General features: G+C 39.0%; 3 protein-coding genes across 4 annotated transcripts in view; 2 read left to right on the top strand and 1 right to left on the bottom strand.

The window, feature by feature from the left end:
* b3gat1a (beta-1,3-glucuronyltransferase 1 (glucuronosyltransferase P) a) overlaps positions 1-24537 on the bottom strand; it is a 103077-nt gene extending 78540 nt beyond the window's left edge. The window contains exon 1 of one of the 2 annotated variants that reach the window (XM_079621040.1): positions 23999-24537. The gene's annotated coding sequence lies outside the window, so the exon portion shown is untranslated. The remainder of the gene's footprint in view (positions 1-23998) is intronic. The other variant, XM_079621035.1, reaches the window with a different exon arrangement.
* Positions 1-26901, top strand: part of clasrp (CLK4-associating serine/arginine rich protein) — a 163796-nt gene that overhangs the window by 12487 nt on the left and 124408 nt on the right. The window lies entirely within an intron of this gene.
* The window catches only part of siae (sialic acid acetylesterase), a 114394-nt gene continuing 107609 nt past the window's right edge, over positions 20117-26901 (top strand). Inside the window, exon 1 of the mRNA XM_079621033.1 lies at positions 20117-20221. The gene's annotated coding sequence lies outside the window, so the exon portion shown is untranslated. The remainder of the gene's footprint in view (positions 20222-26901) is intronic.

The following is a 26901-nucleotide window of genomic DNA, read 5'->3' as shown; positions in this document are numbered from 1 at the left end:
CACAACTCTCTCCAGCGGTTATATTTAGCAGGTCTCACAGTCTGTACATCCACGGCTAGTCTGTTGTAATGCCTGAATCTGCTTACATGGTAAATGAGGATAAAGCTGCGTGCCAGAACGGTGCGAATGGTGTGGCCAAGTACAGACAGAACAGAAGGTGGGAAATGGACTTTCACAGGCTTATCCACACAAGAAATATCACACTAATGGGGATGTTTTTCAGAAGTCAGGTGTCTGTTTGGATGACTAGATGAAAGTCTATTGGATTTATATTGGCGCTTTTTTATTCCCGAAAACCACGTTTTAGTATCCTTTCCACAAATGTGATACCTCAAGCATAGCTGCAGTTAGAAAAGAAATGGCCAATAAACATCAGTGATAGGATAACTGTAATAAATAACTGAAGTAAATACCTTTCAGGCACCAAAGTAGGGAATGTGAATTCCCAAACTTTCTGAGGCAGCATGCTTCATTTCTGCAGTGGTACGACTGATTTATTTAAAACCTAAAGCCATTTTTCCACCGTTGAGCCGAACGTTAAGGAATGGTTCCAGTTATATTTGCACTTCAGCTTGGTTCGGCACGGCATGATTACAGCATGGTTGTCTAATCTGAGTCGTGCTGGTATAATGCGTGACACTTTTCTGTTGTCTGGCTACCAGTTTCTCTGTAGCTGGCTAAGCGCACTATTTGAGTGATGTAAACACAAATTAATAATAAAACTATGGTTGTTCAGTATTTTCGTCTCATACCGTCTGTTAACTCAAGCATTATCAAGGCAATGACTGATGCATTTGTTTTATATTTCTAAAGAGCTCTGTTATCAGCCTCACAGTGGAAAATGAAACCGTATCCATATACCGACTGGGCCGGATTGGCGTGGAAGGGAACGGTTAAGATAACAGTGGAAAAGCGACTTAATTTAAATCTAATTATGTTTTTCTGCTTTTAGGTGTGATTTTATTGGAAAAGTGATTGAGCAAGAAAGATTGAAGGTGTTATTGATCATGTTTGACACCATGAGTGAGAGAAGACAGACATGAGTAACAATTAGTCATGCGTTCATACAGAACAACGGGGGATTTTATTGGTCAATTACCTCTTCTCACTGCCTGACTGTATTTTCCTTTTTGTCAGAGGAAAATATAATTGGCCTTCTTTTTTAGATGAAGTGCTCTCGATACAATAGAAATAGAAGACTGTACAAATACAGTCCAATACAGTGTATTGGTTTGAGGTTTCTAGTTAAATTTCTTCTATTTTGCATTGTTTTCTAATTTAATGCAATCTTTAAAAAAATATACGAATTTAATAATCAAACTATATTTGATTAATGACAAATAAATAATGCAGAATCGTAAACAGCTGTTGGGGAAACAGATTACAAGTAATGTAAGTTATGTACCTATCAGATTACTTTTTTCAAGTAACTAACGCATTACTTTTAAATTTACAACAAAATGTCTGAGTTACTTTTTCAAATAAGTAACGCAAGTACTTTGTTTTCTCATGTATTGACTGACGGCTCTCCTATCCTGATGTAGAGAGAAATCAGGAGTGAGTGCGGAGGTGTTGTGTGTGAACATGATGGTTATTGTAGATCTAGATTAAATCTGAGCATTTTCTCATCTCACTTCCACAAAAACAGATTCAGTATTCCTCAATATTAATAAAAACAGTAAAATGCAAACTTACAATTATGAAATGTTTAATTACACAAATATACTTAATGTATTTAATCTTACTTTATTAACCAATGTCTTTGCTGCTTACCTTCCAATTCAAACATACACATTTTGCAAAAATGGCTTTAGATAAATATAATTAGTTTTTTCTTTTTTTCTTTTCTATTCTGCAATCCCGAACAGCAGCGCATCAGAAAGGTTTGTTTGAGCTGCGCCCTCTACTCCTTCAGCCCGAGGCTTATTTCTTTGCTTTTGGTGTGAAAGGACCCTTAGATTTACTATAAATAGATTTTTTTGTTATTAAAAAACAAACAAGCAAGTCCAGCCCAGATGAGAAAAAGTAACGCAGAAGTAATGGAACCCATAACAAGTAACTAAAGCCCCTTTCACACAGAGATTCCGGAAAATACACGGATAACGTGACCCGGGATTTGTCCTGGGATTGTTTGATTTTTAATTCATTCACACTGCCAGTAATTTTGCGTGCGTTCACACACAACCTGTAAAGACACGTGACATCGATGTGATGTAATGTCTCCTGCGTCTTAAGTTTGCTTATGAGCTGCGATTTTCTCTCTCGCTAGTGAATTTTTTTTTCTGATTCGATCATAAACTAGCGCATTACGTACCGTTTCACTAGCTTCAGCATCATCACTACGACACACACCTTATGGCATTAATTACGGCTTTTGTTCACACAGAGCGCGTTCCGGGACTGATCCCGGCAATGTTACTAGGTACTCATCCCGGCATCGATCCCGGGACGTGTTTGTGTTCACAACTTCACACAGAAGGCACAATTTCCCAGGATCAACAAGCGGTGTGAAAGGGGCTTAAGTTACACAATTAGTTACTTTTTAGGGAGTAACACAACAATGCATCAATTTATTAGATTAGATTTCTATTAGTTTTTCATTGTACTATTATTAGGGATGCACCGAAATGAAAATTCTGGGCCGAAACCGATACCGAAAATTTAGGATGCACTTGGCCGAAAACCGAAACTGAAGCCGATAATGGCTTCTTTTAAAAACTTTAATATATATTTATTTATATTGCTTAATTTTTAATGGATCTGAAATGAAAAATCACAAACCAATAGAATAATCATCAAACTTTTATTACCACTAACAGTTACATAACAAAACCTAAAATATTTTATATATTATATATATTTTATATTACATGCGCTTCATGAGGCACGCGTGCGGTCTCTTGCTCTCTCTCCCTCTCTGCCGTTCACGCGCTACACGGTTTGGAGCAGTCTCTGTCTCGCGGGCGCGCTCGCTCTAGATTCTGGAGATTTTAACTAATTCGCGGGCATCAGTGAGCCGCTATCAATATGCGGGAGACTCCCGGAAGACTTGGGATGTCTGTATTTCTCTACTGAAATAATATCGGCATATAATTATTGATTTTTCATGATGCAATTTTTTGGTGCCCTCTCAGCTCATGCGCGTGGTGGGAGCGGCGGCGCTGGTTGTCCTCATCTGAAACTTTAAAATACTTCCATACCACTGACATGCTCAATCTTTGCAAAAAGCTCGACCGTGAGTGAAACCTGCTTGAGCACGGAGGGGTGGGGTGGGTGAGGAGTGACAGCTTGACCGTGAGTGAAAGCCAAGCGCTTGCGCGCGGATGGGAGGGGCGTGGTTGACATTCATTTTCGGTTGACATTTTTCGGCTGGCCCTTTTATTTCAGCCCGAAATTATAATGCCATTTTCGGCCGAAATTTTCGGTGACCGAAATTTCGGTGCACCCCTAGCTATTATACATTTAACAGATGTTTTTTAAAGGGATACTTCAGCATTGAGCTTTAAGCTTTTTATCAGTAGAAAACCTGTAGTATTTTCGAATTACCATGCTTTCATACCCCCTGAAACGAGAGATTTATGTATTTTTTTGTCTGGAAAAAATCCTCTGACGCAAAAATCTTAATTTTTGCGTTATCAGAGGATTTTTTGGCCAGAGGCTAAAATCTACAGCCAGTAGAAGGCGCTAGATCCGCATGTTTTCAACCAGCCCATAGAGGGTGGGATCTCACTCACAGAATGTACAAATAGTGTCAGCCATCTTTTTTTGGACGCTAAGCTAACAGGCTCTTGTTCTGTCTCACAGGTGCCGCTCATCAGTAATCACGCCACCGGCCTCGCGTCGTTCTCCCGCGGCGTCAGTCTCGTCCTGCTCGCCACAGTAAACATGATGAATGGCGACTGTAGAACGCAAAAGCCGGATCCCGGACATTTTGGGCGATCTCGAAATCCCGGGCAGATTCGTCACGGAGAATCACGATAAAACGGCGTCTTTTAAGTTTCAAGTCAACTAGTAGCCTAGCCTTGTTGTTTAACTGCACTCTTACCGGTAGGTGTGGCTTGGGAGTGGCCTCCTAGGGCAGCGAAGCAAGTGCATTCTGGGAGTTGTTGTCTTTTATCCACATGAGCCAAAAATACTTTTTCTGGCTTTTCTCAGTCTAGAAGGCTTCAAATTAAAAAATAATTTCACATTTCTACTACATAAATGACCCATTTCAAATACCAGAGGTGAAGTATCCCATTAATATAAAGTATCTTAATGATAATAATGTAAATAATGGTTGCAATACAGAATCTTTTGTGTGAAATGGAATCAGGACTCAATCCCATATCGTCCACGTTCATCAGCAAGTGATGACATATTAAGGGAATTAAAATGAAACTAGAAATGTCTCCATAAATATACAGTATATACAGTGCATTTCTTTTTTCTGGGCTAGCCTGTTATTTTATTTTCAGTTTGTATTGTTCGAGGGCTCTTGGCTCATTATAACAGCTGGCTCCAATACACGTACATCTAGAAAGCGTCTAATGAAAGTCAGGGGGACATGTTGATGAAGAGGAAGATCTGTTTCCCGGGCTCTCACTGACATGCAGGTTTTTGATTAAAAGCTCGACTGCAGACTCGCAGTCTCAGGAGACGCGGTGATACTCTGCGAAGCATCTGGCTCAATTCACACCAGAACTCACACAGCAGGAGACTCCAAGAGCAATTTACACTCATTTTACATTGAGAATAAAGAGATCTTGAGAAAAGTAATGAGCAAATAAATCCTGTGGGCTAAAACAACAAACAAAAAAAGCACCACCAAATGACAGCTATATATATATTTAAAAAAAAAAAAGTATTTGTTTTACCAGACGAAGCACAACAGAGCTGACTTCATTACTGGTGTCCATTTGATCAAAATAAGGACAACATGTTCAGATCGTGCCGTGTAGCAGCTCAACATTGGATGGTGAACTGGTACAAATACAGTATGATGTCTGATTCCTCCCATCCTGCATGTGTTCAGCACGACAAACCACGCATGGCCGTTGCCGTGGGAACAAATCAGTATTGCCAGTGAGCAGCGCTGTGCCAAGGTCTCGACTCGGATCAGTGTGTCCCGCTCGCCCTTGCCTGGGATCTTGTCAGAGCCGGCATTGGCAGGCAGAGCACTCCCGGATCAAAATCTCATAGGCCCCGGGCCCCAGGAGAGCTGATGTGAATTGGCTTGAGTTTGTTTTTGCACACAGCCGGACCTCTCTTTTATTGCGCTATAGCTTCAGTCTGATTGACCCTCTCGGTACATCTTCAGATGTCTTTGTTCAGTTCGCGTGTTTAAACTTATCAGGCTGGAGGAGCAAGTGAGCTAATAAACTAGAAACTAAGAACTGACCCTTCACTAAAACGCTGGTTACTGTTCCTCAGATCAGCTTTATATGAAACCAATTACTTATAGTGTAGTAAAATGAGCTTATAAAGTGGTTGAAATGAAATGCATGTTATTCTTACGTGGGCTGGAATATAGTGTGATATTGTGAAGCAGTTTTGGCAGTAACATGATTAAAACCTGTGAAGATTACTTACTTTGGTCAAAACTATCCAAACAGATATAAGATTGTTTTGGAAAGTATTTGTGATTTTATTAGAGAAGCAACAATTGAAAATAAACTCCAATATCTTCAGCTTTCTTTAGAAAACATACAGATTTTTGTTTTCTTTTATTACAAAAAAAAAAAAAATAATTTAAAAGGTAAATTATGCTAAACTCACCATGCATTTGAACAGCTTCTTTTTCATTTGAACTTTAAGTTTGTAATTATACAACAACATACTAGTTTTCAACATCAATTACGTGAAATAAAGGGACAGAAATGTACAATATTTGTACATAAAATGTAAATTATTTGTACATAAATTGAGAATTATTTTAGCTGACTTGCTAGACTGGCTGAACTATATGTAATTATGTGATGTGTAGATATATTTTTAACACACACACACACACATATATATATATATATTCCAATCTTATATTAATAAACCAATACATTTATTTTAAAAAACAATCTTATATTAATAAGCCAATAAATGATGTACTGTAATTATGTTATATATATATATATAGATATATATATATAATTACATATTACATATATGTATATATAATCATACTATTTATATCATATTTATAAAAAAACTATCTTATTTTAATAAGCCAATAAATTATATGTACTGTAATTATGTTGTATATAATTATTACATATCACACGCACACGCACACACACACACACACACACACACACACACACACATATATAATACTATTTACAGTAAATATATATTTTCTTCTTTTATAGTTTTTAAATGTAATATCAGTAAAGTCAAGAGATATTTTCCACCATATTTTTCCCAACTGTGTTTTGTAAATCATCATGTTTCACATATGTCTCCTTTTTGAAACGTGAAGATAAATGTGTTTTCTTACAATCTGCAATCAATTTTGTACCAACTGGTTCAACCATGTGCCGAGTTACAGAAAGCCAGAGGAGATCAAAAGTACACATTTTTATCTCGCACGAGTGGTATCAGGCCTAATCTGCAGGATACAAATTTAGTCTGTTCATCTGGACTAAATCTGCACATGCTCCGAATGCGACACTTGGCATTAAGATTACATATGGCCTCCTGGAAGCCATGTTACACTTTCCCAAACGAATCTCCTGTAGTGTGTGCACAGTACAGATGGAGCATTTTAATTGGCCATTGTTTTGACAGTCTCTCTGACTGAGTTAGGCTGAGGAGGACATCTCTGTGCATGCAAACTTCTCCCCTGGAGGACTGTGTGGTCCGCAGGGACACGAGACACAGACTGAATCAATCTGAAAAATATCCAGACTGCACAACGCTGAATTAGCAGCAGAAAGACAACTTGTGCATCTTTGCTCACGTGTGTTTAAATGAAATCCACCCATTTTCTTTAGCTTTGTAATATTGAGTGGTGTAAATGATTGTAAATGAGAATGTATTGCTTGCGCCATTAGTCTTTTCTCCCACATCTCTGTCTAGCAGTCGCCTTAGAGGTGATGATTCACCCCTGGTTCACAGACACACGGCCACACACCGATCAATTACACACTCTCTAATGGATGCCTGTTCCACACAATCAACACCAGTAATGTCCACTGCACCGATGCTTATCTAAAGGATAAAACAGCCCCGTCTGATAAGGTGAAGGTCAGTTATAAAGTAGCCATGGTTTTCAAGATTTAATGCATCTCCAAAATATCACAAGGCCACCTTTTAAAGGAAGAACCAAGGTTGAAACATAAATCTACTTCTTTTATTTGCCTCTGAACCGCACAAAATTACACGCATGTTTATAAATTTCATTTCGTTTGACCAAATAAAGTCAGATTAATTGGAACCTGTTGGACGTATGGCTGTTTCTTGCAATAAATGTCAATAATTCAACTTAAATGTAAATGCATATTCAATTCATATCATACACATAGTGTGTGTGTGTGTGTGACAACAATTTATATTGCACCTGCACTCTGTGATGGAAATAAAGGTGTTGGTAATGACGTCAAATATTTTTTTTTAAAATAAATTGATATATTTCTTTGTCCGTATCCTAAATACACATAGTTATAATTATATATAGTAATATATTTATATAATCCATTTAACTTTTTTTTGCATAATTTGACAAAATTATATACTAAATATATATTTTTTGGTTTATATTATAATGGTTTTAAAGATGTCATAATTCTTATTTTGATGGATTTTCATACTTTAATGGAAAGTCTTGATCTGGGACAAGAGTAAAGCAAATAAAATATAAATGTGTATAAATACAAATGATTTGATTTGTAAGTTAAAAAAAAATAACAACGTGTTTATGTCAAATACAAAATAAATGTATTGTAAAAGTAGTAAAAAATAAAAAATGAAGACATGGTAAAATTTGATCTTTATTTAAAAATAATCTGTTCTTTTTAATTAACAACAAAAAAACCTGGGACATTAAAGTGCTTAAAGTTGACCCCTTATCACCATGACATACAAAATGAGGGGAAAAAAATGTGTTCAGCTCATTTTATAGCTTACCATTCATGAATATTTATCTACAGCAGTGCAGTTAAGGGTAGCAAAGGAGATATGGGAAAATCAGTAAAGTCAATGTTGTAAAAGCAAGTTAACATGTGTGCCATATATGGCACATTACTCTCAGGACTAAGAGAGTGAAACAGCTCATATATAATTTGTTGATGTGGCTATGGGTCAAAAGAGCAACATCATTCATAACGACTAAAATAACCTGAATAATCAAACCTGATATGAAGCCATGTGTACATGTATTGATTCTACTGTGAATGAGGCATTAAATTTCATACTACATAATGTCTGGCGTGTTGAATAAGAACTAATTCCGGTCCTATTATTTGGATCCTTCCGACTTCTCGATTCATCTGATTCCTCGCAGTTGTTTAGATGATTCTGACAATGACTCATTGTGATTATGAATGCTAAAACATCCTTGCATCCTCTGCATTATTGAAGAAAATAAAAGATTTGTATAGCTCAAGCCCCTCCCCCACACGAGAAAACACTGCTAGCGTGTTAATCCAAAATCCAAGCTACTTTTTGACTCTCAGTCACTCAAACGTCTAAAATGAGTCATGCTTCCCGTCTCAGCCTCCCATCCAGCCCTGATTATCCTCTTAAAGTGCCCCTATTGAAGGCAGGGAGGTTTAATTGGCTATGCAAATAGTTGGCACACCAGACTCATTACCTACGAGGATCGCAGTAGGCTCACGATGGGAGGATGACTAAGAAACAAATTGGCATTTTCAAGCCTCACAAGCTTTTTCTCCCTAAATACAAAGCCTCTAGATAGACTGTGGTGGGAGAAACAGAATATCAGCTAGGCCGTGGGCCGGACCCCGAAATTGTGAATTTCACAGATCCCTGCCAAGGAACTAAGTGATTTGTTTACAGATGGCATGTAAAAATTCTTATAAGTAGTGTAATCATTGTTTCCAACGTTGATGTGTGCACATTTTATGAAGATATCGATTTAAACTCTTACATTTTTAAACGGGCAAATTTGTAGAACTACTAAATCGTAGCGCCAGAAAACGTAAACAAATCACCCGTCTCCTTGACAACCTGTCACGTCTCCCTGACAACCAACATATTTGATACAGTAACTTTGCTCTCTTTATAACGAAATCCTGCGATTTAAATAGTCTTTATATACTTTTTGTCTACACGAGCTATACTATACATTGTGCACTTACCGTCAGAAGACCTCTAAGGTTATTGATCACCCGTGACATACATAGAAATTTACATAGACCGCATAACAACAAAGCGGGACGCGATTGACAGCCGGTGTGCGACAATATGAAGTGCTGTATACATGTTGCTTCTAGGGCAAAAAGCCCAATAACCTTATTTTCTCAAACAAGTTGGGCATCATTTGTTCAGTGTGCCCAGAAATGGGTTAACCTCAACACTGCTGAGAGTTTAATAGCTGAAAAAGACATAGCAACATTCAATTTAACAGAAACCTGGAGAGCCCAAGATGTGCCAGTTAATGTGGGCTTCCATAGGGAATGCTACATGCTCTTCACCAATAAAGATCACATTGCAAGAGCATGTAGGAGGAGAGAAATGGCAGCCAAAGATACTGAAGGTATGTATCAAATCCATAAATTCTGCAAATTTTCTATTAAAATAATTGTGTATTTATCGTGTAACTTTGGCTATGTATGTGTGTATTGTAGTTAGTTTAAGAAAGTATGTTAAATAAACCACACTACCAGTGAATCTTAACTACACAAAGTGATTTTTTATTCATGTATATTTTTGAACAGTTTATCTTAAAATTTTTATTGAAAAGCTGGAGATTTAACAAGGGCAAAAAGCATATTCAATATAAGATTACAGTGAATAGTGTAAGGTTGACAATGAATTGAACACAAAAGTCATTTTTTTAAAGGAATGTTTTATTTGAAACAAAGACATTACATGGTATTCTTACAAATCTAAACAGTGAGATTACTAGATTAAACCACCTTTGATAAACACATTCTTTGTCATATTTGTCTTCCTGACAATTCATCCTATTCATACTGGAATATATACCCAAATATGTTCTATTCCTCTGTTCTACAGGAGAAGTTTGCAAAGCCTGCCAGACATACCTCCCCCAATGCAGCATGGATGGAGGATCGAGGGGGAATTCTATGCAGTTCATTGGATGACATTTCCACCAGCACCAAAAAGTGTCTTGGAGCTTGTGCATTGCCAGTGCAAAGCATTACAATGTGTGAGGGGGGAACTGCACATGTAGAAAGCACCAGCTACCATGCACAGACATGTGTCTATTGGTGCTTTTCCACTGCATGGTACGGCTCGGTTCAGCTCGGAACGGTTCGGCTCGCTTCACTTTTCCACTGCGTGGTACGACTCGACTCGACTCGGTACGGCACGGTTCTCTTTAGCTCGGTTGCTTTTCCACTGCAGTTAGTACCGCTTCAAAGTGGGTGGGACTGATCGTTAATAGTTGCCGCCTCTACTGGCTCGGTAGTAACTTTTTAAGTTTGTAGGTCCGGTGGTAGCTGTGTGCGGCTAAGAGCTGTGCTACTTCTTGGAACACTTTTTCATTCCGTGTTGCCCCATCCAGCTCTCGCTGGATCCGCTCCTCGGCAACCAACGAGAGGAACGTCTGCACCTCGTCCACTGACCACGATTCAGCAATTTCTTGTTTGATTTTTTTTTTACCTCTTTTGTCAAGTAAATACTCTAAAAACAGGTGCTACCGTGTTGGCTGTTGTCTGGCTATTTACATCTAGCGGGTTTAGTGTCTCGTGTCGCAAATACAATGACGCTGAAGTGACGATTCTGTCTGACCAATCAGTGATCTGCAGTGTTTTCACGTCACATTTAGTATCGGTACGGTACGCTTGGAACCTCAACAGAGGTGGTACCATTTAAAGCGAGCCGAAGCGTACCGTACCATGCAGTGGAAATGCGCCATAAGTGAGCCGTACCGAACCGAGCCGTACCATGCAGTGGAAAAGCGCCAAAGCGTGCTGTGCCGTACCGTGCAGTGGAAAAGCGCCATATGTAGGAACTGCACCAACGCTGTCTAAGGATGAAACACACAACATTGTGAGCGTGCAGCCATGGCCTGAGTACATCTTTAAATAACATGACACTAATAAAAGTTATTCTGGTTCAAGTTCGTTTTTGTCTGGTGTTGTAAATTCACTAAATAGCCCTAGTTAGCCGTTGATAATCTAACTCAGGGGTTTTCAAAGTGTGTGGCGGGCCTCCAAACAGTTTCAGGGGAGGGTCAATGGAAGTGAAACTATTACATTACTTGCATTAGTTATCAAAAGGAGATCACACAGAATAGCCCACATGTGTGAGAGTTCAGATACAGTAGTTTTTGGGAAGTGTTTTCCCCTCATCAGGCTGAAACTAATAAATGCCTTAGGACAGACCTTTGTTTATAACTGTTTGGTGGAGTAAGAAGTTATGTTCAGCAATATTAGGCTATTTTGGCTCAAATGTTGAGTGCCTATGGGATAAAAAATATATAATTATGATCCCAAAGGCATCCAGGAATTGAGCGAAACTTACCAAGTAAACTAAAAATGTGGTGGGGGGCACGTCGTTTCCCACGCTTTGTTTGAAGGCACGCAGTCTCAGACTTTGAAAACCCCTTATCTAATGTTTGCCTTAATATAACATTAGCCAACTATACAAAATAAATCCAACGTGGACGTTGCCTCATGGAGATACCGTTAATACGTTGCCTACTTCACCCAAGTGAGGTGTTCCAAGAGCGTCTGCCTTCTGCCCTTCAGATGTCGGCTTCACCATCAGGAGAGGAAACGCATGCAAAATATACAAAATACAATGTGCGATTAGACAGGAATCAGGAGATAACGTAAGCTAACTATATAACCGTGTGTGTTTTAGACATCTCCCTGCCCCAACATAGCTGATTCAAACTGTCAACTCATTATGAACTATGGAAGCTGTTTATATCATCTGTGTTGGAGCAGGGAGTTGTCTAAAACAGGCAGGACAACGTGTATCGTGTAACTTACTCCTGGAGATGTTTGGGAAATACTCTCGCAGTACATAAGCTTCACTTCAAATAAGATAAAGTCATATAACTGTTAGCTAGTTACAAGGAAGGGGCTGAACGATGGAAAAAACTTTAAAACTTTCTTCTTCTGGACGAAAAAAAAAAAACTTCAGCGTCATAGTCAACATTTTAAGACAAATGCAAATAAGCCCTTGATAAACTCTTTACAACACACAGTTAAATACATAATTAGCTTGCGGTATCCAAAGAAAAAAAAGCTGATCCTACCATACAAAGTTACTTCAGGTGCTAACACTAGCCAACTTGCCGTATACTACATTTAAAACGACAAATAGCTTAGCATTACCCACGTGTGTAGCATTCGGCGAACATATGCCAAGACCAATGCATTCAGACTTTTTACAATGTTTCGGATAATGCTAGTGCTAATCAGTTACCTACCGTTTCCACGATGTGTGGTGCAGCCATACACTGTAGCCAAAAAACGGAGGACTCGCCACTGACCGGCCGCCGCGCCCGCGAGTTCAGTTCACATCCGGGTCTTCGGGCACCGGTTCAAATAATGACGTGATTGGTCAACTCAAGTTGACAAGGTAACAACACGAGCTTTGATTGGTTCTTACCCCGGCTAACATTTTGTGGTTAGCTAGCGAGATTATATCTACATTATATTTTTAATGTGCAACAATTGACGTTGGAAACAAGCAGTAATGTGCTCAACAACAATTTATAAAGCCAGTTATAAAAAATTAACCAGTTCCCTGGAGGAGATCTATCAAATCGAAAACTAAAGGAGAAAAACAGACTTGGCCCACTGCCTAAGCCATTCTCTTTGTTGCTAGACGAAGTGCTGGGTCCTTGTTTTGTTATTCCCTCTAGTCGGAGTCGGGTTTTGTAGCTCATTTAAAATGACTGCAGTGGTGTAAAAAGCATTGGACCAGCACGGGGTGCGCAGGGAATCCCCATGATAACTCAAACTTAACACCGAACATTAGCATGTCAATAACAGCACAGTATGCTACCAAAGACATAGGAGGATTAGTTTAGTACGACGCGAGATTGTCGATAAAACCAGGTGCTTTTACCTCAGAAATCCCACTGACATGTTTTCACTGTTGACAAATCAATTGAGTTTCTGTTTATCTCATTTAGCATTTATGGAACAATTGAACAGCGTCAAATCCTGCGTCCTCGTCATTAAATCACATGGAGCCTTTCAGTCAACAAATTCTGTCAAATCATTTTGTAAGACCATCAAGTGGTCTTGGCCGACTTTGTTAAAACTGTGTAGCCGAGAGAGCGGCACATTCACATGTGGTCAAGATTATTGTGTGGTTTGATGCATAAACATTTTTTTGTTCGCTTTGTTTTCAAATCCCTTCGTTCTCCAGCAATAGTGGCCCAGTTCTCGGTAGAAAAATGACCACCAGCTGCTCAATCCTCCTTTGTAAACATAATTTGTGCAACTGATGGACCTTAATGGGATTTCTCCCGACATTCATTAAGCTGCAATAGCCATTTCAAAAGCACATGTGTCCTGCATTCCAGAGACTGGACACTAGACACCAAGACAAGTCAGATGAAAGAGGGCAAGTGGAGTTGAAAAAAAATAAATATTCGTAGCATTAGGAAGTCTTGAAATCACATCTCAACTCTATAAAATCAATAGCCAGCTGTGGAGATGAAGTTGCTGCAGTTCTGTTTTAATCTCTTGAGTTTAACCTGTGAAATAATGGAAAAGAGACAGAAAATACCTGAATATTTAGTCATATTGTAGTTTGGTCTGTATTGTGTAAAGATTTTATGAACCTCCTGCCACCCCAGTGTCCTCATCATCTTTACTGACATTACAAAGCAGAGACACATAGTAACTGTTGCTATGCGTTCCAGGTCAGTGGATATTTTGGAGGTGGCACCCTTTTACAAGGCTTGTTGAGATAGATAGATAGATAGATAGATAGATAGATAGATAGATAGATAGATAGATAGATAGATAGATAGATAGATGGATAGATAGATGGATAGATGGATAGATGGATAGATGGATAGATAGATAGATGGATAGATAGACACAGACAGACAGACAGACAGACAGACATAGATAGATAGATAGATAGATAGATAGATAGATAGATAGATAGATAGATAGACACTGACAGACAGACAGACAGACAGACAGACATAGATAGATAGATAGATAGATAGATAGATAGACACTGACAGACAGACAGACAGACAGACAGACATAGATAGATAGATAGATAGATAGATAGACAGACAGACAGACAGACAGAGATAGATAGATAGATAGATAGACAGACAGACAGACAGACAGACAGACAGACAGAGATAGATAGATAGATAGATAGATAGACAGACAGACAGACAGACAGACAGAGATAGATAGATAGATAGATAGATAGACAGACAGACAGACAGACAGACAGACAGAGATAGATAGATAGATAGATAGATAGATAGATAGATAGATAGATAGATAGATAGATAGACAGACAGACAGACAGAGATAGATAGATAGATAGATAGATAGATAGATAGATAGATAGATAGACAGACAGACAGACAGACAGAGATAGATAGATAGATAGACAGACAGACAGACAGACAGAGATAGATAGATAGATAGACAGACAGACAGACAGACAGACAGACAGACAGACAGACAGAGATAGATAGATAGATAGATAGACAGACAGACAGACAGACAGACAGACAGAGATAGATAGATAGATAGATAGATAGATAGATAGATAGATAGATAGACACTGACAGACAGACATAGATAGACAGACAGACACAGACAGACAGACAGACAGACAGACAGACAGACAGACACAGACAGACAGACAGACAGACAGACAGACTTTAGTAAATGATTTAGTAAAAAAACAACCTCAAGGCAATTTTTAACTTGTTTTACATTTTGGAAAATTGGTGTCTAATTCGTATTTCATTCAAAGGTTTCCAAAAATTTGCTTACACCCCATTGACGGTTTTCCAATACCCCAGGTTGGAAATTACAGTGAGCACAACCGGATCATTTTTGGCAAGCAGATATAGAGCTTTATTAACCTGCATTAAGCAATTTACCCATGGGTTTTTCATAATGCATAGAGTATCCTGTTTTTTATTTTTTTCTCAATGGTAATTGAGTCCCTAAAAGTGAAAGAGCATGATTTAATTCAAGGCTTACGAGGCTGAGGTTGACCAAATCCATTTTTAACCTGATAATTAAAGCCCCAGCCAAGAATATAGTGTTGTCTTATTGATGAAGCAATGTTTAAACTCTGGTTTAATATCCTGTTAAATCGTTAACATACTAAATACTATCTGGTTACATCAGTTTATCTGTCAGATACATGCGAGGTCTGTTACAGGTCATGAGTCCTGCTCAGCAAAAACACAACCCAGTGGCAGCTGAACGCAGCACGGCGTCGCATCAGCGTGCCTGTTGACGTTGATGTGATCTGCAATGTTCGAGCCAGATTATCACACAAAAGATAAGCAGTAACTCCTAACAGCATGCTTGACAGCACACAATAGCTTTAAAGAGGCTATCTGTAACTACTTTAACTAGCAGGTCATTAGAGGAAATACTACAACAAGCAACCTGATGACAAACACAAAACCTCTTTCTGCAGTTCAAGTGGTGCTGCTGCACGATTATGAATACTGTTTTAAAAGGCTGATTTGACGCATTGTTATAGTGTTAAATTGTACAGATATGAGAAAATATAACAAATGTTAATTAGCCAGCATTACTTATGGCACTCGTAAGAACATGATTAATCAAATCAATGCAATTTTTTTTGTTCGTTTTTAAGTTAATTACATCTCACAATGATAAAGAGAAAAATATTTTATTCAGAATACATTTTGATCAAATTAAATCTTTAGTGACTATAATATTATTATTACTAATTAAAATAATTACATGCAATACAAGTCGTATATTGCAAGACGCCAACCAAATGAATGTGACAAACAACAAGGTGACTTTAAAGGAGTAATTGCAGGCAAAATGGGCTTTCAAATAAACTTTAGAAATGCAAATTTTTATTTTTATTCGGTGCTCCCTGACTAGAGAAAACAGAAAAAAGGCTTTTGTCTTTCCTTTTGCCAAATAGGTAGGAAAACAACACCCATAATGCACTGGGCATGGACACACTTATCAGAGTCAAATATCGCCTTGCTTTAGTAGGAAATACTTCGTGGCAAACTTTTTGTCATAATGGTGTCGACTTGTATTGTTCCCGGATGCAAGAATTCAAAGAGTAAACGTTTAGCGGGAGTGAGTTACTTTTGGTTCCCAGTGAAGGATCCAGTGTGTTTTAGGCAGTGGATAAAAGCGGCAAAGAATCGGAAATACGGAGAGAAGTCTGTAACGAAAAATCTGAGAAACCTCTGTGTTTGTATAATTTCAAACTGAATGAACAGTGTTTTAGGCCAAACGGAGGGAAAAACTTAAGTAAACTCAGTTCCGCTCAACAGCCCGAATCAAAATGCCGTCGCGTACAGGTAAAGCTCTTGCCATAGTGTTTCATTTTTACCACAAGTCTGTTTAGAGAGTACAATACAATGTTGTGTTAATAACCCTCTGTCGATCCGACGGTCTGAATTCCCCAAACAGAAGCCAAATCATTAAGGCCAGATGCTCTGCTGTATCAATCCTGTTTCACACTGTAAGAAGGACATTATTGAAGACTCAAATTAAATATGAATGCACTTGGTGTCCAGAGATGAAACGGTCACGGTCACTTTATAGTGAATGCACAGGATTAGAAAATCTGATTGGTCTCAGATGTTTCACAGTGCTCATATCGTGAGCGCAGCAGCTGCTGTTGAGGGACCGGGGTCTGATGCCAGACAGGACCGGCTCTATGTGTTACCGCTGTTCCAGAGGACGGGCACGGCCGACAGATACTTAGCTGAATTAGATTTACTAAAGGGAGACTTTATTGTTTTTAAAGGTCATTTGCTTATTATCCCCTCATGGCTCTGGCTACTCCTTTTGCATTCTCATCAAGTACGCTGTAAAGTACACAGTGTCTTTATAGACATTTATATGTTCAGACTTTTTAGCAGTAAGAGAATGAGAATAGACAGGATTTGGATATTTACCCACTCTGTAAAAGGCAGCAAGTTCACGTAGTGAATGTTAGCAGATTACGTTGTTGTTTTTTTACATTTATTTTGTTTATACATATTGACCTGAGAACATGAACATGACCTGTATGAACTGCTCCTGACTAACACGTGTCCTAACCAGACGCGATGCGATCCAGCGACAAATCATTTGTCTGTCCACACTAGACGCGACGCGACTGCGAGATGCGTACAAATCAATCAAAACCCACAGCCAATCAGAACAGCGTCTGGGCGGCGAGTGCACAGCACCAGACGGCAATCGTAAGAAAATGGATAAGTAGCTACATAATCAAATTCACAAATATTACATCATTTAAACATTATTCAAATACATATTGAGTTACTAAAACAATCTTTGTCAAATAATACACTTGTTACCATTTGTTTAATTTCAAGATGAGGTGAATTATGCATTGTTGCTTTTACAGCTACAAAGCTGGAGCACTAAATGATATTCAAAGTCACATTACATGCATTTAACATTAAATAAAGCACATAAACAGTGCCTGAGATTATCATTGCCACACTTTGTGTTTGTTGTTCCAGCGCGACGTCGCAGAAAAATAGAAACCGTTTCTAAAATATAATCGGCGCGGCGCGGCTGGTTAGGACAAAAACTCTGATTAACATGGAAAAGATACCTTTTATCGCGCGTTGCGGCGTCGCGTGTAGTTAGGTGATTAACATGGAAAAGATACCTTTTATTGCGCGTCGCGGCGCGTGTAGTTAGGACACGGTTAGTTAGGCTACGTATACATGAAAACGATGTACTAAAAACGGAAAGGTTTTTCCTTTGTGTTTTCCGCGTACAGACGACACCGTTGTCAAAACGATCCCCGTTGACATGTAGCCTCGAAAAACGACTACACTGTTTTCTGCTGCAAGGCCAGTAGTTGAGGATGTTTTTTTTTTGTAAAGAAACACTGTGCATCTATAGACTGAATACGTAATACACATGTTGACACACGTAATGCCACCATTCTCACAAATTCACTTTGTTTGTAGTTTACACAGAGACGATAACGGTATCGTTTTCAAAACTTGCACTTTAAAAACCTGTTAAAGTCCGCGTGAACCGGAAGTTGCAAACGACTTTTCTCAAGTGTTGTGACGCATTTCTGAGTGAAAGGGAATATTGAACAGAGGGCAGGGTTTTACTTTAGCGCTCCTCCTCTCCATCTCTCGCCCGTAGCAGAGTAACGGTTTGAGGGGAGTGGTTAAGCGATTAACCAACCCAAGCCGTCAAGCCTATGTCATTGAAAAAGAACAATTCCAGACCCGGAAGTAACTTTTCAAACTTTGATTAAAGATAACTTCGGCAAACAATTTTTTCCCGTGTATTAACTTACACGGATTAATTGTTCACCACAAGACTAGTAATATCCGCTAACAAAGTAAATAGGGTCAATTTTGATTTCATGCCGACTTTAAAGCTGTTGTAAAAACATGTTAAAGCTTTATATATTTGGTTATACAGTATATATATATATATAATTGGAGAGAAATCATTAAGTTTTCTAAATCTCTATGGCTTTCTTTTGTTCTGCCGAACACAAAAGAAGATATTTTGTAAAACCATTACATTTGATTAATGACATTTAAACTGATGGTCATTCCAAACCTCTGTGACTTTTTTCTGGAACAGAATGTCTCATTGCTATTTGTCCATATAATGAAAGTCAGTTGGGTTGTATCAAAGACTTTAGATATACAAAGATGGTGCACTTACTGTATATGAATGGGAGAAAATGCCACACGCAATATGGCAGAATTAATCCTGCCTTCTAAATAAAAGAGCCAATCACTGAAAGTAATGGCGTCACTGCAGCTTCTTTAAAAAAAAGATCCGGTTGTGATAGAAACTGATAGTATTTTGAGATGCGCACTTTGTACTGCACACACACATTGGTGGATTTAGCCTGAAAAATATGCTTTTTGTAACACTGTTTGAGCATAAGAAACAACATGAATTAAATGATATTGTAACCTTGGTGAACAGCTTTGGAGAATTTAATGTTTACTTGCATGTTCTTGCATGATTGAAATAGCTGTTTCAAAGATGGACTCTGAGTGAAATGACTTGCCTTAAAGGGACTTAGGTTGTATTCACAAAAATATTCGTTCAAAAAATTTTTTTTGTATTTGTGACCATGGACCACAAAACCAGTCACAATTTTTGGAGATTGAGATGTATAATTTGAAAGCTGCATAAATAAGCTTTCCATTGATGTATGGTTTGTTAGGACAATATTTGGTCGGGATACTGTACAACTGTTTAAAAATCTGGAATCTGAAGGTGCAAAAAAATCGAATCATTGAGAAAATCGATTTTAAAGTTGTGCATTTATGTTCGCAATTGTGCTGCATTCACTCTCAAAAAGTATTTTTTTATATATTTACGATAGGAAATGTACAAATTATCTTCGTGGAACGTGATCTTTACTTCTCTACTTTCAGCATAAAAGAAAAATCTATCATTTTGACCCATACAATGTATTTTTGGCTATTGCCACAAATATACCCGTGCGACATGTGACTGATTTTGTGATCCAAGGTCACATTTCACAAAAGAAAGGTTTTGAACACCATTAAGGAGAGTATATGATGTCAGAATGTTAATTTTTTGGGTCAGCAATCCCTTTAACACAAGCAATGGTAGACTATTACAATAAAATGCATTGCTTTTGTTATGTCTCTTTCCTACAAAACTGAATAGCCCATTTGCTTTTGTCAAACACTGGTGAAGCGTATATGAACAGCGTGGTCCTGGACCTCTGCCACCCATGTGCTTCAGAAAGGAGTCGAGAATGCTTGTCAGTCATCTTATGATGGCGGTCAGTGAAGTGTACCTTCTCCTCACAAGCATATCAGGACTCAGCATAATAGGATTATACCATTTCTGTACAGCCGCCAGACATCATTAAGAAAAAGGTGAGCCACATACGGTATGAATGGATGAAGTTGTTTGGCTCGTGAGACCCTGCTGAGGAAATATGCCCTGGCACCCTCACTTTAGCTTCTTAGCCCTTCTGTTACTATGAGCCGAGCTCTTCCGGGGGTAACAGCTGCTGTCCCTGGGGGTGTTATGCTTCTGTAATGGGAGTGTGTTTGTGTGTGTGTGTCTACGGCTGCACAACTAAAGTGGGCCAGAGATGGCAGCCAAACACAAGCTCAAAGCCCCGCGGTGCCGAATTCAAGAAGGCAGAATAACAGCCCAGCCTGAGGCCTGGCAATCTGTCTTTTCCTCTCTTCCTCTGTTCTTATTCTGTTTCTCAGCTGTTCATTAGCCATCCATTGAGAAAGAGCGATGGGTGTTAGCGCTCCACGCCGGGCACCGCGAGCTGGTAAAGATCTGATCTGGCCGTAGCGGTGTGTAACTCTCTGTGGCAGCGTCGCCGATGAATGAATAATGCAGGCATGGTAGCGTCACTCAGGGAACAATTGTGCCGGTTAATATTCATGGCATGGAGATTCAGATGGCGTTATGAATCGCTTTACAGTCTTTTGAGAGCTTAGGCTAACCTAGTCTGTGTGACACATGTGAAAACAGTGTGGGTTCTCCTGTGAAAGTAAGCAAAATGGGACATAACACTTGCAGTTTGAATCAGAGTGCTTGTCTGCTACGTGAACAAATTGTTCACATGTGAGCGAGAGAGGTTGAGTGTGTGAGGGAAAGCAAGAGTGCCTACAGCAAGCGGCCCCGGCCTAGCGTGTTTTCAAATGCCAACGTCAGAACTGTTTTCAGCAGAAACGCAGTGAATTTTACCCACAGGACTTCAAAATATTTTTGAGATCTGCTTAATCCAGAATTCCCTGCAACCGCACTGATTTATCCGAGGAGTTGCATGATATTGTTGGCTTGTATTCTTTGCTTCTGTCCCCTCGGTCCTTTCGAGCGCTCTGTGATCACACGAGTTATGGCAGGTCATTCAGGGCTTTTATAGCTTACTGTGTTGAATATATAGTATGAAAATTCTGTTTGTGAGTCTTTATTATTGAAGGTGAAATAAAGCCACCAGTGTTATGTGCTGACACCACAAAGCAGAGCGCTGGCTAAAAATGTTTGAGTGGGTTGAGAGCCCTCATGAGAGAGAGAAAGAGAAGAAAGGTGCAAAATTCACCAGGTAGCATAGATTATTATATATAGGCCTGGTTTCACAGACAGGGCTTAGATTAAGCCAGGATTAGGCCTTTATTTATTAAAACATTATTATTGAGACAAAACAACGGCAGTGACATATTTTAAAGACCCCCCTGTGGTGAAAATCACGTTTTTAATGTTTATGTGCCTATGTGGTGTTTTTAATCTGCTTTAAAACAAACCATGTGCAAATTCATCAGTCAACACCATTGCTGAGTATTTTCTCCTTAAAACGGCAGTGAACCAAAAGCTCTATTCGCACAGGATTAATATTATCTGGGGACCTCGTGTGATTTAGAAATTACCCCCCACACACACACACACACATCTGAATTTTGTGTGGCGCATTCGCATGGGATAAGCAAAGCCTGTGATTTAACTCGTTTTTACTGACTTATCTCCCGGATATGATGTCAATCAGCTATTGCTTGGAAATATCTTGTCGTTATAGGTCTTGCTGTATGATATATCATAATCTTTACCGCATGCTGTCATTCATCTCCATCTAATCATTATTTTTGTTTTCGCTCTTCTGATAGTTTTCAGCTTTTTCTTTCTGTATAGTTTTATGGTGTATAGCGATATGACCCAGCACTCAAAATACTATGAAAAAAACACTCCACTCCATTCTTCGTGAAACAAAAACCTTGAAAAAAATTATATACAACCCTGCCAAATCCTGGCCAAATCACAGAGATGCCGATTCGCATGGGACTAATATGATCAAAGGACCTCGATGTTCGGAGAAATATGGCAAAACATTTTTACTTCACAAATTACAGACATGGCTGATTCGCACGGGATTAAGATCACAGAAAACCTCCGCAATTGGTAAAAATGACTAGAGGTCAGCAGGTAATACTAATCCGGTGCGAATAGGGCTAAAGACGCGGTTTGAAATCACCCCTGTTCTCTACGTCACAAACATGTTGTAACCAATCCAGTCTACTGGGGGACTTTAAGATATGGCAATTCAAGTTGCTTTCAGTTAAAACAGCTCAAACATGCATTTTAGTCTGAGACTGGGCTTCAGCCTCATTCATTTAATGCTGGTTAGCATCAATGCAATAGAGATTGTGGATATAATATGATGAAATAGATTTAAGGATACAAAGAGATCTACGTCTCAATCAAAAAGCCTGTTCAAAAGCGGCTGCCAGTGTTGTTTCAAGATGGAAAAAGTCATCAAACAATCACTGCAAACTCACATTCAGGTCTGTCTCCAATCTGGTGTAACGCCTGCTTTTTACAATCCAATCAATTCCCAATTCAATAAAATCAAGTCGTGCCCCATTTCTCCCATTGAAAAGCTTTTTTCACTAGGGAATACGTCATATTAGTGAGTGAAAAGGGTTGTGAATGCTGTTTCATGTTGTTCATAACAGTAAAAGACAGGACATCATCACCATCCGGTCAAGATTTTGCTCTAGAGTTTGTAGTTCTCCATTTTAGGATGAGATAACCAATAAGATTCATTTTGGCGTTCTTTAACTTGTTTGTAACTCATATCACAGTTTTTAATTGTTTTAAAAGTCGCATTAGGCTCATTTGAGCCAAACTTTCCCAGTAAGAGTTGCCCAATTTGTTGAAATGCCAGTTCCTTGACTCCATCCCAGACGCAGCTTCATAGAGACGTACTTTCTGATAACATCGCTTACACATCTCTACTAATGGCTTCATAGTCCTGCCCTGGAGCGGCACCGTTCCTGCTCTTATGTAATGATTTACATATTTAGCTATGGTTGTTATTGCTTCAGCAGCTGGCAGAGTATTGGGTTCAACACAATAAAAGACAGCATTGATGGCACAGAGATTTGTAAAAGCTTTCTCAGTTTAATTAGCATCACTCTTTTGCTAAGCACCGGCCATGCATTGTTCCCAGGGTTTTTTCCCAGCATGCGGGGTTGTTTTGACACTGGGTCAGGTGGAGGGAGGGGCCCTAAACTAAGCTGTTAATGACTGAACACTAATACCCAGGTGTAGATTAGCAATAGCAGTGCTGCGTAGCCTTAGCAGTGTTGACACTTCTGTTATGATACTTACGCGGTAATCATTGCAGTGCAGATATGAAATGCATATTAAACTGCCACTTATTTGATCTAAATGCAACTGAATATAACTAAATGCAGATGTCCTGGACTTCATATCCTAAGAGTGGTGAGTTTCAAAATCAAATTTACTGCATTTTAAGTCTATGCTGCATTACTGTCAAGACATCCAAGATACATACTGTGCATAGACTCATGAATATATACACAAACACGACTGTTTCCCAAGGTTCCCAGCCAGTGACTGAATCCATCTAGCCGACACCACAGTGCTCTTTGAGCTCTGGACGGATTATGAGTGATTCTCTTCTTCAGGCTTGCCTCAGGTCTCTGTCACAAGCTCATCTCTGTGTATATCTTAACATATGCATGGCTTATTCTCCAGGGCTCATCCACACAGCCGTCTCTCAGTCGTGATGGAGAAACGGCAGTCTCAGCCTCAGTCGTTTCTCGTCAACGCAGAATATTTGTGCATCTTTGTTTTTTATCACAGATTACACAAGGAAAGGTTTGTCTTACCTTATGTAGATGCTGCTATTTCCACCACATGCTGCTGCATGCTTCATTCATGAAAAAAATCCCTCCATCTCTCACTCTCCGTCTTTGTGTGTCTCTCTTGATTTCTTTTTCTCCTCTTCTCTTCTTTGTTTTTGGTCAGAGCATCCCTGTATTGTCTGTGCTGTGGCTTCTGGATCAAAGTGGAAACGGGCTGTAATTGAGAGCCTTGAGCATGAATCTGCCGGTAGATCTCTCCTGTTTTCCTCTCTTCCCTGTCAGACGTGCTCTCACTCAAGCCCACGATCTGAGAGGGAGAGGGATGTGAGCAGACCCCGCAGTAATGGTGTGGTAATTTGCTTGGTGGTTGTTCTCCGTCTCTCCCCCTGATTTCTCTGTCTTCATTCAGCGTGGCGGCGTCGGCTCAGTCGGTCGGTCAGAACGCATGGAGACACATCTGTGAATGTGTTTATGTGGCTCTAACGTAGGCTCTTCGGCGAGCAGAGACCCCCTCCGAGCTCAAGATGTGCTCACTAATGGCATGTACCATTATGGCTCAGAGCAGGGTGGGCTGTGAGGGAAGGAGGGGGAGAGAGAGAGAGGGGAAAAAGAGGTATGTAGACAGATTGATTGGATGTTAGTGGTGCTTTGCGTCTGCGTGTACATGTACATATATTGTTGTATATTTTCTCTTGTTATTGTACATAAGACAAATCTTACTTTATACATTAAGTTTGTCACTGCTGTTCTTTGAATTAACACCAATACTACAAATAAATTTAAAATACGTGAGATAATAATAGCGATAATTGACCATTCGCAAAGACCGAACTTTGCAAAATTGACAGATCGCTGTTGAGCCTCAGCTAAAGCTGTTCGTGAACCGATCATCTCTTCCTTCTAGTTCATTTATAGCATCAAATAAACATGAATGAACATCAGAAGGAATAGTTTTAAACGCGGAAAGGCGTCAGTACACTCCGCTTTTCAAGTTCAAATTCTCCAACGTTAATCTACTAACTCTCCTGACTGCTTTGTCGGACAAAATGGCGGATGGTGAATTATGATTGGTCAGATCGCCTGTCAATCAAACTCCCTGCGAAGGGTCAATTGTGCCACTATTTAAAGGGATAGTTTGCCTAGTAATGAAAAATCTGTCATCATTTACTCACCCTCATATTAAAAACCTGCGTGACTTTGGAATAGGGCTGCACGATATCTTTTTAGCAATTATATCGCAATATGTGCATCCACGTTAGTCACATCACAGGATGTGCGATGTTAAGTACAGGGATAGTATCTGTACAGACCAGGCACCACGGTTCGAAACGGCGTGATTCTTGAATTAATTGCAAAGTTTAACCATCATAGAGCGAACGTTTATCACTCAACGTGTTTTAAGTCCTGTCAGTTTAAACATTCAAGCGATTGAAAATTCAAGCGACTGTAAACTATTCTCTTCCACATATATTAGTGCTTGAACAGACACACACAGAAAAGTATGCCCGTATTTGTGAGTATCCTCGTAAACATAGTCGCTTAGGGCTTACGTGAATGTAAATAATTGAGAAAGAAAATGGATGCACTTATTGGATATTGCATCCGTGGATTCGGTCTTAAAGTGACAGGAGCCCATCCTGTCGCTGTCTGTGTCAATGTTACCCAAATGCTTTTTCAAAGAATTATTATACTTAATTTATACAGTGAAGACTATGCAGTGTTATTTTACATATGATTATTCAATTTATGTACCTGAATACTGAAAGTAAATCATAAAGCACTGTTTATTTCATTTGTATCTTTGTTTTATTGTATTTATCTATGCCTGTAATTTGCTTATTACTTTCTATGCAGATTCACTCCCCTACTAAATCACACCAATCATTCGAGAATGATTAATTCTTTCCAAAAGAGATATGTAAGTCATCTGGTGAAATTTTCACATAAAAACATTTTCACAAAAAAAATCGCAATGTCAGTTTTTACACAATATTGTGCATCTACTTTGGAACTACTTTTTTAATATAAAACTTTTTTTTCTTCTAAGCAATGAAAGTCAGTAGGGTCCAATGTTGTTTTGAATACGTTTGATTTGAACTGAACTGCCCCTTCAAACAGAAAAAAAGGGGTGTAGACATCTCTATTATCTCACATATTCTTCCAGGCAACATTTCGGCATATTACAAGTAATGGTAATATGAATATGGATCCCAAAAAAATAAAGATATGATATCTCAAAAGGCATTCGTGTAGCTCAAACAGCAGAACACGACTCTAACAATGCCAAGGTCATGGGGTCAATTCGCAGGGAAAGCATGAACTAATGAAGGGTAAACCTTGAATACATGCAACGTAAATTGCTTTGGAACAAAGTTTCTGCCAAATGCATATGTGTAAATGTCAAAGTGTGCGGCTAGTAAAGTGATTAAACATGCAATGTTTGCCCAGCTAAAAGCACATAAATCTGCCTTAAAAAAAGTCATGGGGCTTGGCTCTTTTGACCAGCCATTTACTAACAACATATCAACTACCTAAGAACATCTTAACATCTCAGCACCAGAATATCATACAGACATGAGGCTAGACTATGTTTGATTTGAGACAAAATAGCACGCCTCACATCTATGCACCTAGTTTCTATATTTGTTCACAGTCCTTATTCTATGTGACTGTTTTAAATGTCATTTTATTACAGCCTCTCTTCCAATCCTCCCCTGAGAACCAGTTCCTCATAGGACTTTTCCATCTGGGTTCATTTCCAAAAGGCCTAGTAGCTTTTTGGAATCGTGCAGGAATATTAAACATTCGGACATGCATCAGCTCATGTACATTGAACAGATGGATCTCTGTGCAATCTGGAGCGCATAATCAAATATGCATCCCAGTGTCACCTCTAACTCTGGCCTGGCAAAGTCCTTTGTATTGTG

Source organism: Phoxinus phoxinus (genome assembly GCF_949152265.1).
Source record: "Phoxinus phoxinus genome assembly, chromosome: 8".
NCBI classification, from domain to species: domain Eukaryota; kingdom Metazoa; phylum Chordata; class Actinopteri; order Cypriniformes; family Leuciscidae; genus Phoxinus; species Phoxinus phoxinus.
The sequence above is the reverse complement of the archived record's forward strand: the minus strand, read 5'-3'. Positions and strand labels throughout refer to the sequence as shown.